The 15159-nt window shown below is 41.2% G+C and overlaps 1 protein-coding gene across 5 annotated transcripts in view; it reads right to left on the bottom strand.

Moving 5' to 3' along the window:
* The window catches only part of ZNF366 (zinc finger protein 366), a 72982-nt gene that overhangs the window by 43535 nt on the left and 14288 nt on the right, over window positions 1-15159 (bottom strand). For 2 of the 5 annotated variants that reach the window (XM_060635574.3, XM_060635572.3), the window contains exon 1: window positions 6671-7118. The exons of 2 other annotated variants lie outside the window; for them this stretch is intronic. The gene's annotated coding sequence lies outside the window, so the exon portion shown is untranslated. Of the gene's footprint in view, window positions 1-6421; window positions 6647-6670; window positions 7119-15159 lie in introns of those variants that run through there. One more of the 5 variants, XM_060635575.3, reaches the window with a different exon arrangement.

Below are 15159 nucleotides of genomic sequence, written 5' to 3'. Positions count from 1 at the left end.
GACAGATTTAAAACAAACAAAAAAAATTTTTTGAGCTAGTTTCAAGTAACACCAGACACCCAATTCTCATGGAGTCACCAGTAATAGAAATGTTTTGACAAATCATACAGTATCATATCTGGCATGTGTGTAGTCTCTGTATAAACCCACACCTGCCTGAGGCAGTTTAGGTGATTGAAGAGAATGATACCAGAGACAAGGATTGGACTGAGTTTCAGATTTAAAGTTTATGAAAACACCATATACAAGTATAACCAATATTTCATCACTGATATTTTTGACACAGGGGGAAACAAATTATATATATATATATATATATATATATATATATATATATATATATACACACACACACACACACACACATACATATGTGCATATATATTTGCATATATATGCATATATATTTGCAGAGAGAGAGAGAGGAAAATGGAAGCAGCCTCACAAACTCTTGTCTTGCAACAATGTCTGGAACTGAAGTATACAAGGCCTGAGGCTCATCTAAGGCTAAATTCACACAGGGAGAAAATCCATTCATGAAACTAAATCATCCTAATGCAGATGACATTTCATGAGTAGAGAGTACAACCAAAGTGTGAAGGACAGTTTCCAAATCAGTGTAAAAGTGTGAAGAAATAGCTGGATCTAAAGTGAGTAAGAATTGTGTGACAAATTGATGAGGTGGTGAGGAAAAGCCAATTAAGATACTGACAGGCTTACTCTGAAAGTCTGAATGGTACAGGACTGAATCTGGAAGATTCTGGGTAAAGATTATTTCTTTGGAAGGATTAGCAAAAGAAAGAATTCTTTTAAGTGCTTCCTCTTATCCTATTGTTTGTTCCTTGGAGCTTTTTGACTTTGAGCAGTTGGGAATAACTTGGTTTTTAGCTGATCTCTCTGTCTCTGTGTCTCTCCCCCTCTCCTCCACTCTGCATTACGAGCAACAGGCTGATTCTGTTAGATTATTAACCTTCTATGTTTTTTTTTTAACAAAAAGGGTACATTTGATAGATGACATCATTTAATGGGGTGTTTGGGATATAGCCCCTTTAAGTTTTCATCTTCATTTGTGCTGATTGAAGAAACGCTGAGGCTAACTTAAGATGAGCTATATGAATAAATAATAGAACATCTTTTGACTTACCATCTAGTAAGAGGTAACTCATTTGGATTCCATTTCATAACAAAATATGAGCAAATTCAATCTAGAGTTTAGCGAATTATCTTTAATTTCTGAAACCTTTGGTTTTTCAGAGTAAAAGGCTATTCTGTAGTCATTCATGGGAAATTTGATGTGAGTGGAGAATGCCTCTGCCTGAGAACTTTTTAGGGAGAATCCAACAAGCCACACTTAAGAGTGTTGCTTGGTAGGTTTTATTCTCAAAGAAATGAGTCCTGGGCCGATTTGTATCTTGTGAACTTCATGTGAAGAAAGAATGTTTGGGATATTCTAGGAAAGAGCATCATATGTGGACAGTCTAAAACTGGATGGTAAATCAGCCCTCTGGGTGCTCTGTAGACTGCTGGCAAATGACAGGCATGATATAAGGCCCACAGAGTGTTGTGGTTAGCAGAACAGGAAGAAAATCATGAAAGCAATTGAGATAAGCTGGCTATTGATCAGAATGAATTAAACACAAAATGAGTTAGCACCACAATTAGATGAAGGTGAGCAGCTCTATACAATTTATTTTTAATGACTTTTTAAATAATATGAATTCATTACCATTGTAAAGTTTAACACTAAAATGTTTGAAGAAGAAAATGAGAAGAAGAATACCATTACCAAGAGTAACTGTTAATATTTTGGTTTGTTTCTTTCAAGTCTTTTATATGCATGAATATGTCTTCTTTTCCAACAGTATTTACTGTACGTCTCTATGCCATATACAAATACCACTGTAGTAGATAACTTTTATACATAGATATTGGTTGAGTCTCTAACATTTCCTTAGATTAGATTCTCTAGACATAGGATTACTGAGTCAAAGGATATGAATCTTCAAGTCTTAGTACATATTACCAAATTGATTTCCAGGAAGGTCAACTACTCATTTCCTTAAATGCATCTTTTTACCATCTTTGAATCCTTTTGTTTTCCACCTGAAATTATATAAGCTGCTAAACTTAACCCAACATTTTTGTAATAGGAATAAAAAATAATTCCAGGTTTATTGAAAGAATTATTTTGCAATATTGTGGTAAATTACACTAAGATATTCTCAAGTTGTAAAAATAACTTTTATATCCACTATTACATTTAGTTTCCACAAAAACCCCATGAGATGAAGAGAATTAATTGTAGGTTGTTTCAAGCATGGGAGAGGATTTCAGGCATCATCTTGGTCAGATTGTATTAATATTTCTATGTGACAGAGGCACAGAGAGAAGATGAGAGTTTTAAAGTTCCAGAGCCCAAGTGTCTAGAATCTCAGATCATGTATTACTTCCCACTGGATGACCTTGACTCTATACTGGCTCCTGTAAGCCTTTTGTCATTCCCAAGTTCCTCCTCCCCTACACTTTGTTATCAATCCACTGGGAAGTATACCTCTCAGTCTCTCCCCGTCACATGGATTTGCAGATAACTGGAAATCTAGACTCAGACTCATAAGCAGAGAGAGAGCAGTCTGGAAATGAGCATTTTATCTGTGATGTATATGATGATTTAGAAAAGAAGGATATGGGTGAAAATGAGCCATTGGAGTTGAGATAATCAGGTCTGAACTTGGAGTGAACTTGATAAACCAAGTGGTCAAGGGAAGCTTAGTAAGAACAAGTCTAGGGGCTGCAGGCTCAACATATTTTACTGCCAGACTGTTCTGATCATGAGGACTGCCCAATGCCAGAGTATGCTGACACAGGGAGAATCATTTCCATGGATAATTCTCACTTGCTCACGTGAATTAGATAGCACAGGTGAGTTGTGTCAACAGACAGGAAGAATCCTCAATGAAAATTGTCAAGACTTCTTCTACCCCAAAGATTTCTATACTCTGCAGATGATCATCTGGTTAATGCACTTATTTATTCTTTGGCCTCAGGCAAGTAACTTCTCCTCTGAGCTTCTATTTCTCATCTATAAGGAATAATGGTCTCGCAGGATTGATGTGAGGATTAAGTTATGGAATGCCCCATCTTCTTTAGTTCTCTTATCTTGTTGGTATTGTATATTTTTGAGTGCCACCTTGAAACTTGCATGGAAGGAGTAGTACATAAAGACACTCTGGAGAACTGGAAGAGCATGCAGAGCCCTGCACAGCGCCTGGCGCAGAGTGGGTGCTGCGAAAACCTAACTCCTCTTCTACCCTGCCAGCTCACATCTGGTTACGATATACTGCTTAGAAGCTAAAACAGCACTCTGCTGATGTTTGGCAGTCCAGAGGTCTGCCGTGGCCTCTGGTCAGCTGTTGCCTCATTTTATTTAGAAACATCTCAGTAGTATTTCCATTTTGGGGGTGTGTAATTTTAATTCAAAGAAACCATTTCTTAAAATGCTTGACATTTAAGAAAATCTGGCACTGGATTGCCACCACTGAAGCCAAGTATCATATGTGTGGAAAGTAGCATGGCTTAGCGTATTATGTTCGCCAAATCTTCCTTAAAATTAACATTTGTGCCATATGTTGGTACCCTAAACTCAGTACTCTTTTGGCTGATGAAAATGCAAAGGAAAACATTCTCAGACTAAATCCTGTTCTCTTTCTCTGTATACACTTTTGTGTAGTCACTAGCAGTGATATTCCTTTGGGAGTGAAAATGAGTGCCTGCCTTGTAATTCTCAATGAGAGGTCAAGTATCCAAAGGCTCGAAAGCGGGAAGATATGAGCCTGTCAGGCAAGGGTGTCTGAAGGTATCGAATCTGCGAGATATAGTCCTGTGTTCTCACTTTGCTATTCAGATCCTTGCAATGTCTTGGGCAAGAACTTGGACATAGACTCCAGCCTCCTCATCTCCCAATACAATGTTTTGGAGGGTTGAGTGGATAGGAGGTGGCTAGAAATCTCTCATGGAATTTAGAGAGAGCCTTACAACAGAATTTCACAAAATGCAAGACAACCTGACGTGACAAGGGATCTATACTCATATATCCTCCTTTGTGGGTCTTAAGTGCTATGCCCTGTGGTCTTTGAGGTTACATCCCCTCTGAGTTCCCTCCTCTGCTCCTACCTGTTCCCATCCCATGTAGCCTCCATGATGTGAGGAAGAGGTAATGGTCTTTATGGCTTTGGACCAGCCATCTGCACCATTCTGGGTTTGCAATGTACTTTGTCTCTATGGTTTATCACTATGCTCCCTGAGGCCCTGTGAGGCTCAGGCAGAGTGTGGGGATCTCCTTGACACCGAAGGCACAGGCTTTGCCTATACATGCGCGCGCGCACACACACACACACACACACACACACACACGCACACATCCTAAACATGTACCAAAGTGTGGGATGAAAGGGCAAAGTTATGTTACCACTAAAAACACCAGAGGTTTAAACTATGATGGGAATTTTGGACCCAGGGCTTTGTTCCACTGCAGTGTTAAATAAGAGTGTGTGTTCTCGATGCTTAGGTAGGCCTCTTCATCTGTGCGATGAAGCATACGCAGTATTTAAAGGGAATGTTTGAAAATCCTACGTCTGGTAGTACCTAAGAAAGTCTGAAAATCTACCTTTGAAAAAGAAACATGTTTATTATGTAAATACTCAAACTATAAATGCAGAGAGAATACCACAATGAATCCCCATGTCTCACACCATGTTTCATTTATGACAAACCATATTCCATCTATTCCCTACCTTCTTTCCTACCTCCTAATTAGGATGATTTTGAAGTAGATTCACAACATCATATTTTATCTATAAATATATTTAGGATGTACCTCTTAAACATAAGGATTTTTTCTTAAAACATAGGCACAGTACTCTATGTAATATCTAAAAAATAAAGAGTTTCCTTAATCTTCAGATATCCAGTTAGTATTCAAATTTCCCCAGTAAATCCAACTTCGTTTTTTGGTTTTTTTTTGCCTTGGAATGAAAATCATTCTTAGAATTTTGTCAGTTCACTATTGAACTAGCCAATTTTCTACCTTCAGATATCATAGAAGAATTTAGAAGTTTGGAAGGAAAGATATCTTTGGGAAATGATAATTAAAATAAAGAGAAAGAAAAGCCATTTGGATTTCCTTAACCTGGAGTCAATGATTGTTGAGACTGACAAGGTTGGTATACTTATGCAGCACCACAGCAGTTCCTTTTTGTAAACTGAGTCATGGAAAAGAAAACTAATTGCCTTGAATTCACACAATTAATCACAAAGTACTCAATTTTGAAATTTAAGAAGCTGTATTTAAACTAGTTCGTATAGGGGCGCCTGGGTGGCTCCGTCAGTTAAGCAACTAACTTTGGCTCAGGTCATGATCTCGCGGTCTGTGAGTTGGAGCCCCACATCGGGCTCTGTGGTGACAGCTCAGAGCCTGGAACTGCTTCAGATTCTGTGTCTCCCTCTCTCTCTGCCCCACCCCCGCTCATGCTCTGTCTCTCTTTCTCTCTCAAAAAGAAATAAACATTAAACAATATTAAAAAAAAAATAAAGTAGTTCTTAGCATTTTAAATCACTGTAGAAGCAGCTATTTCCAGTGTTTTGTATGTGGTTTTAAGATCTGTGTGGCCGCTGGAATGGCTTAATGGCATGTCGTCCAGTTCAGTACTCACTAGCCCTGTGTGACTTTCGACCACACAAAATATGACTAATCCAAATTCAGTCATGCTATACATGTAAAAAGCACACTGGATTTCAATCATTTAGTTTAAAAAAAAAAGCAAAGTACCTCACTGATAATTATTCTATTGATTACATGCTTAAATATTTTTTGATGTTTTGAGTTGAATAAGTTATTCAAATAAATTAAATTCATCTGCTTTTTTTTTTAAATATGGCTTTTAGAAAATATAAAATTACATTTGTGGCTTGTATTATATAATGTTTCTATTGGACAACACTGGTTTAGAGATTGTGCTTTTTTTTTTTAATGTTTATTTTTGAGAGAGAGAGAGAGAGAGAGAGCGTGAGCAAGGGAAGGAGGGCAGAGAGAGGAAGACACAGAACCCGAAGTAGGCTCCAGGCTCTGAGCTGTCAGCACAGAGCCTGATGCAGGGCTCACACTTACAAACTGCGAGATCATGACCTGAGCTGAAGTCCGACGCTTAACCGACTGAGCTACCCAGGCGCCCCAAGAGAGATCGTGTTTTCTAAGCAGGACTGCATCAATTGATTATACAACAGGGCTGTGGGGCCGGAGAGGCCTGGGGACAGTCATCTGTCTCACCCTCTGTTCTTGGTAAGGCTGGACACTAACTAAACCATCCTACAGAAAATCCTATTTTTAAATATTTGTGGAAAAAAATAGATGTTCTTTCTGACTTACCCTCTGGCTTGGTCTAATACAAGTAGGTGAGTTCTACAAATAGGAGAGTCGTACATCCGCTGGCACAAGTATTTTAAACAAAGAACTGGGAATTCTTCTTGAACTCTCCCTCTCCGTCACCCCTCATGGCTGATCCAAACCCAAGCTCTACTTTCTAAATACCTCTCAGATCCCAGCCTTCATTTTCCTCTTGACCACAACAGCTCTCTCCCAGTCCAAGCAAGCACCAAGCACCAAGCACCAACTCACCAGAGCTGCTGTCCTTGTCTCGTATGTGGCCTTCCACATCCCTCTTACTCCACTCAGCAAGCACATGGGAACATCATTCCCCTGCTAAGGCCTCCAGTTGTTTCCCATTGATTTCAGGGTGAGGTTCACACTCTGAACTCAGCCAGCAAGCCCAACAGTCTGACCCTGTCCATTTCTCCAGCTGCATTTTGCTCATGTTCCCCAAGCTTTCTGCATTTTACTCATATTGGCTTTCTCTCAGTTCCTCATCCATACTGTGCTCCCCCTCCCTTCTTAACCTCTGTGCATGCCATTCTCCGGGCCTAGGACGCTCATCCTCTCCCTCTGTCACCTTTGTCTGGTTGGCACATAGTTATTCAGATCCCAGCTCAAGTGTTCTTTCCTCAGCACCTCCCGACCAGGGCAGACATACCAATTTTGACACTCAGCATGTGTCACAGTGGTCATTTTACATTTGTTATTGTGATTATTCACTTAACACCTGACTCCCTTTGTGGACTGCTCTGTAAGGGCAGTGATCCTATTAGTTCACATTCACTGTTGTATCCCAACACAGTGCTTGGCACAAAATAGGCTCTCAATTAACAGGAAGGAAAAAAAGACAAAAGGTGAGGTGATTGCACCAACAAAAATCCTGCCTCTTCTTCCTTTCCTGGAAGTGAAGAAGGCACATCCTTTGTCACCATTCTGTCACAGCTCTCTGACATACTCCTGGACAGACTTCTGGGGTACCCCAGTATAGGGATTACCACACTTTCTGAGTTGTGTTTTAATTTCCTCTGCAGAATCCAACCATTTCTCACCACCGTCACTACCCCTACCCTGGCCCATGCCACAACAGCCTTCCTCCAGGAACTTTAGCTTTTACTCTAAAATGGATGGAAAATCACTTCCTCATAGCCTCCTAGCTCTTCTCCTGACTTCCAACTTTTGACTCCCTTTAGCCTACTCTTAACACAATAGTCAAATTGATTCTGTTAAAATGTAAGTTAGATCTTTGGGCACTTGGGTGGCTCAGTTGGTTGAGCGTCTGACTTCAGCTCGGGTCATGATCTCATGGTTTGTGAGTTTGAGCCCCATGTCGGGGTCTGTGCAGACAGCTGGGGGCCTGGAGCTTGCTTCAGATTCCGTGTCTCCCTCTCTTTCTGCCCCTGCCCCGCTCATGCTCTGTCTCTCTCTCAAAAACAAACATTAAAAAAAAATTTTTAAATAAATAAATAGGGGTGCCTGGGTGGCTCAGTCGATTGAGCGTCCGACTTCAGCTCAGGTCATGATCTCATGGTTTGTGAGTTTGAGCCCCACATCGGGCTCTGTGCTGACAGCTCAGAGCCTGGAGCCTGCTTCGGATTCTGTGTCTCCCTCTCTCTCTGCCCCTGCCCTGCTCACACTCTGTCTCTCAAAAGAGTGAATAAACATTAAAAAATATTTTTTAATAAATAAATAAATAAATAAAATGTAAGTCAGATCTTGTCACTCCCCTGCCTAAAATTCTCCTGTGATCTTTTTGGAGTAAAAGCCAAAGTCCACCCAGTGGCCTCCAAGGCTGTCCATGATGCAGTTACCCCTCGGAACTCATGTCCTACCGCATCCTTTTGCTCACTCTACTTCAACCACACTGGCCTTTGGTTGTTTCCCACGCACAGCATGCAGGCTGTGACCTCCAGACCTTTGCACTTGCTGCTCTTTCTTCCTGGACAGCTCTTCCCCAGATACCTGCATGGCTCTCTTTTGCTTCCTTCAAGCATTTTCTTGGTACTACCTTTTCAGTGAGGCCACCCTAACCCTGCCTTCCTCAGCACTCTCTATTCACTCTTTCTCCTGCTTTCTCTTTCTCCATATCTTCTGACGTATAACTTACTTATTTTGTTCAGCGTCCATTTCCTTCCGCTAGGATGTAGTCTCCATAAGCATAGAGATGTTTGTCTTTTGTTTCATGATATATCCCCAGTGCCTAAAACAGTGTCTGCCGGGACAGGTTGTTGCCAGATAAATGTTTGTTGAATGAAAAAGACGCAGCCCACGCCCCAGAAAAATAGGCAGGCTTGAAATCAGCCATCTAGTGTGAACATGCGGAACCTGCTTTTGTTGTCAGCAGGCTGACTTGGCTCTACCTCAGAGCTGCTTCAGGAATCTTGGAGGTTCCCTAAGCCCGGATTAGCTGCCCAGTTTCCCAGCTCCATTCTGGTAACTGTCTGTGAGGCCCAAGGAAGCAGTTTGTTTCCAGAGTGCATCTAAATGTCTCCCCCCAACATCTTCCCCTCCTCCTCCTCCTTCATCACACACAAATATACCACACAACCCTCTCACTTTCCAAGGACACAACTCAGGCTATTTCTAAAACTGAGATTCTGATCCAAAACAGTAGCCAACACATAGTGCGTCTCCACGTGCACAGGAAGAGACAGGAGACCTCTGAGCAATTTCCTGGCCCTATATTTTTCCATTCCAGTAAATGAGGCCTTCTTTAGCTCAGGAATCTCTCTCTGAACCAAGCCAATGCCTTAATGGTACATGCTATTTGTCACTGTCTGGGCTTGTTTCTTTGTTCTTTTATTTACTATTTTAAGTGATAAACGCCTGGGTCCCTTATGTCAAAAAATTTTCGACCTCCAGCTCTACCAGATGTTGACTACTAGTTAAGGCACATGTAATGCTAATGGAGAGTTCCTTTCCTAAATAGGCATTTTTATTTAATAACATATAATACTTAAATTGCACTCTCTGTCTCCAAAGGGTGTTGCAAGCTATGTACTCTGTTAGGCTGAGCAACACTTGAGTTCATGCTTTATGGCTCGGAAACCAGCAAGGTTATATAATTTGCTTAGTTTGTAGCTAGCTGTGCTTCAGACAAAGCACTTTGTTTTTGTAACAGATAAGGAAAATGTGACCAATAAAAAATGTTATTAACAACTGTCTTAATAAATAAATTAGTTTTGAGTTATTTCCGTATGCTTTAAAATTTTTTTTAAGTTTATTTATTTATTTTGAGAGAAATAGAGCACGTGAGTGGGGAAGGGGCAGAGAGGGAAAGAGAAAGAATACCAAGCAGGCTCTGCATGGTCAGCATGAAGCCCAACCCTGGGATCTTGAGCTGAGTCACAATCAAGAGCCTGATGCTCAACCGACTGAGCCAAGCCGTATTTGTAACTTGCTCACTTGGCTATGCTGGCTCCTCCCCCTCTCCAGATATCATTTCATGGTCCTCTTGTCCCTTCCTCCCTACCCCTTCTCTTCCTCCTTGTTCTCACCTTTATTCTCTCCTTGTTTCTGGGGGTACTCTCGCTGCCAAGGGAAACCCACCATACCCACAAGCCTAAAAGTAACCCTTATCCATATCCTTCTGGGACCCATTTTCATCTGATAAGCATATTGTTGTTCATGGATGGGGAGGGCTTGAGGTCTGGTTTCTAGGGGGTGCTGAAAATCAAGAATAAGTGTATTTTTCTGGTTTATTAATTTTATGTAGTGGTGAGTGATTTAAAATACTTTTTAAATATTTTTTTTGAGAGAGAGAGAGAATGAGAGAGAACAGGGGAGGAGCAGAGAGAGAGCGAAGGAAAGAGAGAATCCCAAGCAGGCCTTGCGCTGTCAGTGCAAAGCCCGACATGGGGCTCAATCTCACAAACCATGAGGCCATGACCTGAGCTGAAATCAAGACACTTAACTGACTAAGTCACTGTGGCACCCATAGAGCATTTTAAATACAAACAAATGTGGACATATAATGAAGCAGAATGTAAAACAACAAATACACCACACACACACACACACACAGGACTGGTTAAAGTTTGCAATTGGACCTGTGGCAGACCACTTAGGATTTCTCTTCTCTCCCATTAGGGTTACTTGGATTAGAAAAGTCTGAGGGGAACTAACATAGCATAGCATTTCCTCTGGGGTCCAGGGAGATGAAATATTGGGATTGATTTTCTAAGAGCTGGCACAGTAAGTATTGTTATTTCATTCTTTCTTTGAGCAAGAATTTTTTTTTCTGGAGATTATCTTGAAAGTAATAGAGGGAATCTGTGACATCCTTTCCCCTGGACCTTGAACATCGACCAGGCAGCAGTCTTACCAAACTAAGGCCTGAGTGGCCCTTTTCTCATTAGGCACCAAATAAAAGCAATAAGTAAGGAAACCTGTTGCACTTGATACTGTGATGGAAAAGAAATGTGTTCAAAGATGAAGCTTCTGTTACATAGTGATTTCACACCAAGTGTGCTAAAGACCTTTATAGGGAGTAGAAATGGGGATGATAAAGGCTGAGCCACTATGACTTTGATTTGACTCTAACCTGTCCATACCCAGGTGCACGTACGTACCTCCTTCTTAGCCCCACAGACAATTTATTTGGAGAGAAGATACAGCACTACGTATGTAACACCATGCTTGTAGAATACACCTACTATATAGGAGAGCAGAGAGCCCAGGAGACCAAGTCAGAAAACCTGGCTTTGAATTCCAACTCCGTCAGCTACTAGCTTTCCTAAGCATCCATTTTCTCAGCTCCAATAACACTTTATTTATCAAATGTTTCTAACTCCCTGTACATATAGTTGGATTGCCTTTCTCTATTCCCTTTATAGGTAGACTGGCCTTGAGACTTGCTTTGGCCAACAGAATGTGAGCATATGTGACATGTGTCATTTCCTTGTGGAATCTTTGAGAAGTAGTTCATGATTTTGCATGATTTTCTATCCCTCTGCCATAGCAACCTGAAACATTTCCAGTAATAGCTATTCTGTCAGCCTGAGGCCTAAAGTTAAGATGACCTGGAACAAAGTCACATTTGATCCAGGTAATGGATATGAAATGGAAGTAAGATATAAATCCTTGTTTTCTTTCTTTCTTTCTTTCTTTCTTTCTTTCTTTCTTTCTTTCTTTTAAAACCATGGCAATTTGAAGGTTGTTTGTTATTAAAGTACAACCTAGCATATACCCTGACTAATATACTATTTCATGGATCTGGAGAAAGATTAAAATGAGATACCTAATAGGTAGTATGCATGGCCCATAATGGGTGCTAAGTGTTAGTTCTTCCCTCCTTCACCACAATTCTCTGCTTTGATCCTTCTCAGCCCTTCCTTATAAGCCCTGAGCTGTGCTACTCTGTAGAGAGTAATTTTCAATTAAGAGAGAATGAAAATGAACTTTAAGACTTCCTAAACAACTCCCTAAGACTCTTTAAAAAGTAAGAGAGCCAGAGTGGAGCAGAATGGAGAATTCCCAGGGTGGAAAGAGAACCTTCTCTCTGAAACTTATAAAAGAGAAAAGAGCTAAGGGTCTCATCAAGGAACTCGGCCAGAAAGCAAAACAAATGAAGTCTGTAAATATCCAACCACAGATAGGCTGCCACCCTATAGCATCGTTCTGCTGTCATGGGACTGGAATCCGGGCATGGGCAGACATCTCACGGGATTCCAGTTCTCTCTTTCCTTTATTTATTTTTTTAATATAATTTATTGTCAAATTGGCTTACATACAACACCCAGTGCTCATCCCAGCAAGTTCACCCTCCTTTAACAAGTTATCTGTCCTGCGGTGAAGTATATTCCTTGATCTACTTGGTACCAACTTCGTTGACATTTCACCAAGAATGAGGAAACCAGCCAGACCTCCAGCTTTTAGCATTTTTCTCACTGGTTTCTTAAGAGGCCTCTCCCTTCCTCCACTCACATCCAGACTGTAGCTTCATGGGTCTGAGAGAGGAAGCCTACCAGGGCTTCTGATGGTGCTTTGACCACATCACTTGAAGTTGACCACTTCACAATTCATCCATTGAGGTCATCAACCTAATACCCTCTTAGGGTATTTAAATCCACTTTAAAGGAAAAAAATTTTCTACTGAAAGTTACTGTAGAAAGGGGTGTCTTTGAGCTTCACTAAAAGGGTAAATCATAATTGATCAACTTAGACTTAGGTCTCCAAGTTGTTGAAAATTTTGAAAAGAGGGGAGGAAAAGAGGAATGGATGAGACAGCTATATGAGGTCTCCAAGTTTAAAGTTGCTTCCAGTAATTAGAGGCAAGTTGGACAGCTCTGTTTCAGAACCTCCACTGGTAGAAGAGATAGGCAGAAAATGGGAAGGGTGACAAAGGAGAACATTCATTTAAAAGACCTCTCTTAAGCATCTATGGAGGGGAAGGTACTGTGCTGGGCATGGAGGGACAATGGCAAGAAGACAGTCATGGCCCTGACCTTTTCAAAGGGAATATACATTATTGCTCTTTTGTGTGGGTTCATTGCAGAATTTTACCATCCCTGCCCATCCGCAACCACTAGATGCCAATAGTGGCCCCTATTCATTCTGATAAGCAAAAGGTATCCTCCCTGTTTTCGGATGTCTCAGCAGGGGACCAGACTGCCTCCAGTTGAGAACTACTGAGCTTGAGTAATGATAGCTACTGAAGGTGATATAACAGAGCCGTCAAAGGGGCTTAGGGACCCCAGTGAGGGTAGAAGGAGTGAAAGAGGCCTACCCTGAGACCCCTTCCTCTCCCTGAGATGTCTCTTGATGTCTATGTATTTCCCCAAGGAAGACAAAGGATGATAGGAAAAAGGGGGCACATTCATTGTGTGCCCAGTATGGCTGGGTAAAGTACTATGAATGTTCAAGGGTGTTATGTTAGAAAGAGGCTGAGCAATATGTGGGAGGAACACAAACTTGGAAGTCAGGCAACCCAGGGTTTGAGTTCTAGGTCCTCCACTTACCATCTGTGACAGGGCACGAACTGTCTGCATCCCAGTTTCCTCAGTTGTAAAATGGTGATTAAAAAATGAGTAAGCCACCTCACAGGGTTATTATGAGATCCCATAAAATAAGAAATATAAAGCACTTGATACCAAACAAACAAACAAAAAATGGCGCTCAAATAGTAACTATCATTTACTAGTATCCGGGCTTCCTAACAACACTGGTAAGAAGATATTCTATTAGTTGTAAAGAGGAAAGAAGAAGACCTAAGACAAGATTAGGGCTAGGAGCTAGAAAAATAATAAGGCAATCAGTAATTCTCATTTCAAGTTCCTTGATTTTTACTTCATCTGAACTGGCTGAGAGAGAATACCGGCAGTTACCATGGCCCTAAAAATGGGCCCCTTGGAGCCCAGTCTATTGCATACTGACCAGACTACTGGGATGGGGGAAGGAGACATTTTGGGTCAAAGACGATGGACGGGGACAAACTAGTTTGCTGAGGTGTACAACATGCTGCTGGGGAGGTCTAGATTAAGTTGACTGAAGGAACCCGTGAGTTATGAAGGAGGTGGGTTGGAGGCCTGGGGCTTGGTAACATAGGTTTACATGCTTCCAAGAGCTGATACTTGAAGGACTGGATTTGTTCTGTGTGGTCCCAGGGGCAGGAACAGGGCCAGTGGATGGAGGTGACAGGGATGCATTCTTCTCTAGTCAGTACAGCCATTAATTTACTGGAAACTTGTGAAAGGCTCGAACTGGAATTTATTCACTGTAGTGATTGTAGCACGAGCCCAGAGCCTCACCCACGTGGGACAGCTGTGGAGTCATAGCTGCTAGGATTATTACCAGCTGGTCTTAGAAAAAGCAGCCAGCTCTGAAAAGCTGACTGTCTCTACATCTGAGACTTATGTTAAAAAAAAAGTATGTCAGCCAGCACTGAAACTCAGGGCAGCCCATCTAGTAAAGCCCAGCAACAGGTAGTTTACCGTTACCTTCAACACTGCCCTTTGCAAACACTGAAACAAACAAACAAAAAAACCCCTCTATTAGGCTCAAATATTGTTTAGGTAATAAAGCCAAATAACTATCCATGGGATAATCTGGAAGTGAAATTTTAAGCTAGATAAACATTGAGCCTGCTATGAAAGTTCATTCTAACTTCCTTTGACCCTCTTATAACTGTGGTCCTCAGCATTTTGGTTTGTGGTAAGAAAGCATTGCTTCTCTCCTATCTAGAAGGTCTACTGGGCCTGTTTCCTCTTGCAGTTTTTAAAGAGGAATATAACTTGCACTTGAGTTCCAAGCCCAGATCTTTCTGCCTAATTCTGTTTTGATGCATCTGATACATAAAGTTGATAGACTTGTAAAGTGTGCGGGACCAGAAGAGACAGAAGCACCATTATCTCTCTAGCTTGAGCTCACTGAAGTAATAGCTCCCAAACACAGCATTTGCATAAAAGCAGCTGTCCTAACTGCCTGCCTATGATGAAGGAAATACAGATGACGAATCACATATCTAGAATTGCCCTCTCTTCCTATTTCATGGTTTCAGTTATTCGTCGTTCATTCCAAAAACGTCTATCAAGTCCCGACTATGTGTCAAAAACAGTGCTCAGTGGTGCCTAATGCAACAATAATATTTTCTGAGTGTTTCCTGTGTGTCAAGAATGTATGAAAGACATCACATGCATTAGCTCGTGTGACCGTCCCAGCATCATATGAGGTAGGTTCTTTTCCCCATCTTGCCAATGAGGAAATGGGTTAAACAAACTGCCCAAGGTCACACAGATAAG

Source organism: Panthera onca, chromosome A1 (assembly GCF_046562875.1).
Source record: "Panthera onca isolate mPanOnc1 chromosome A1, mPanOnc1 haplotype 2, whole genome shotgun sequence".
In the NCBI taxonomy this organism is placed as follows: Eukaryota; Metazoa; Chordata; class Mammalia; order Carnivora; family Felidae; genus Panthera; species Panthera onca.
Note: the sequence above shows the minus strand (reverse complement) of the source record. Positions and strands in the feature narration are given on the sequence as shown.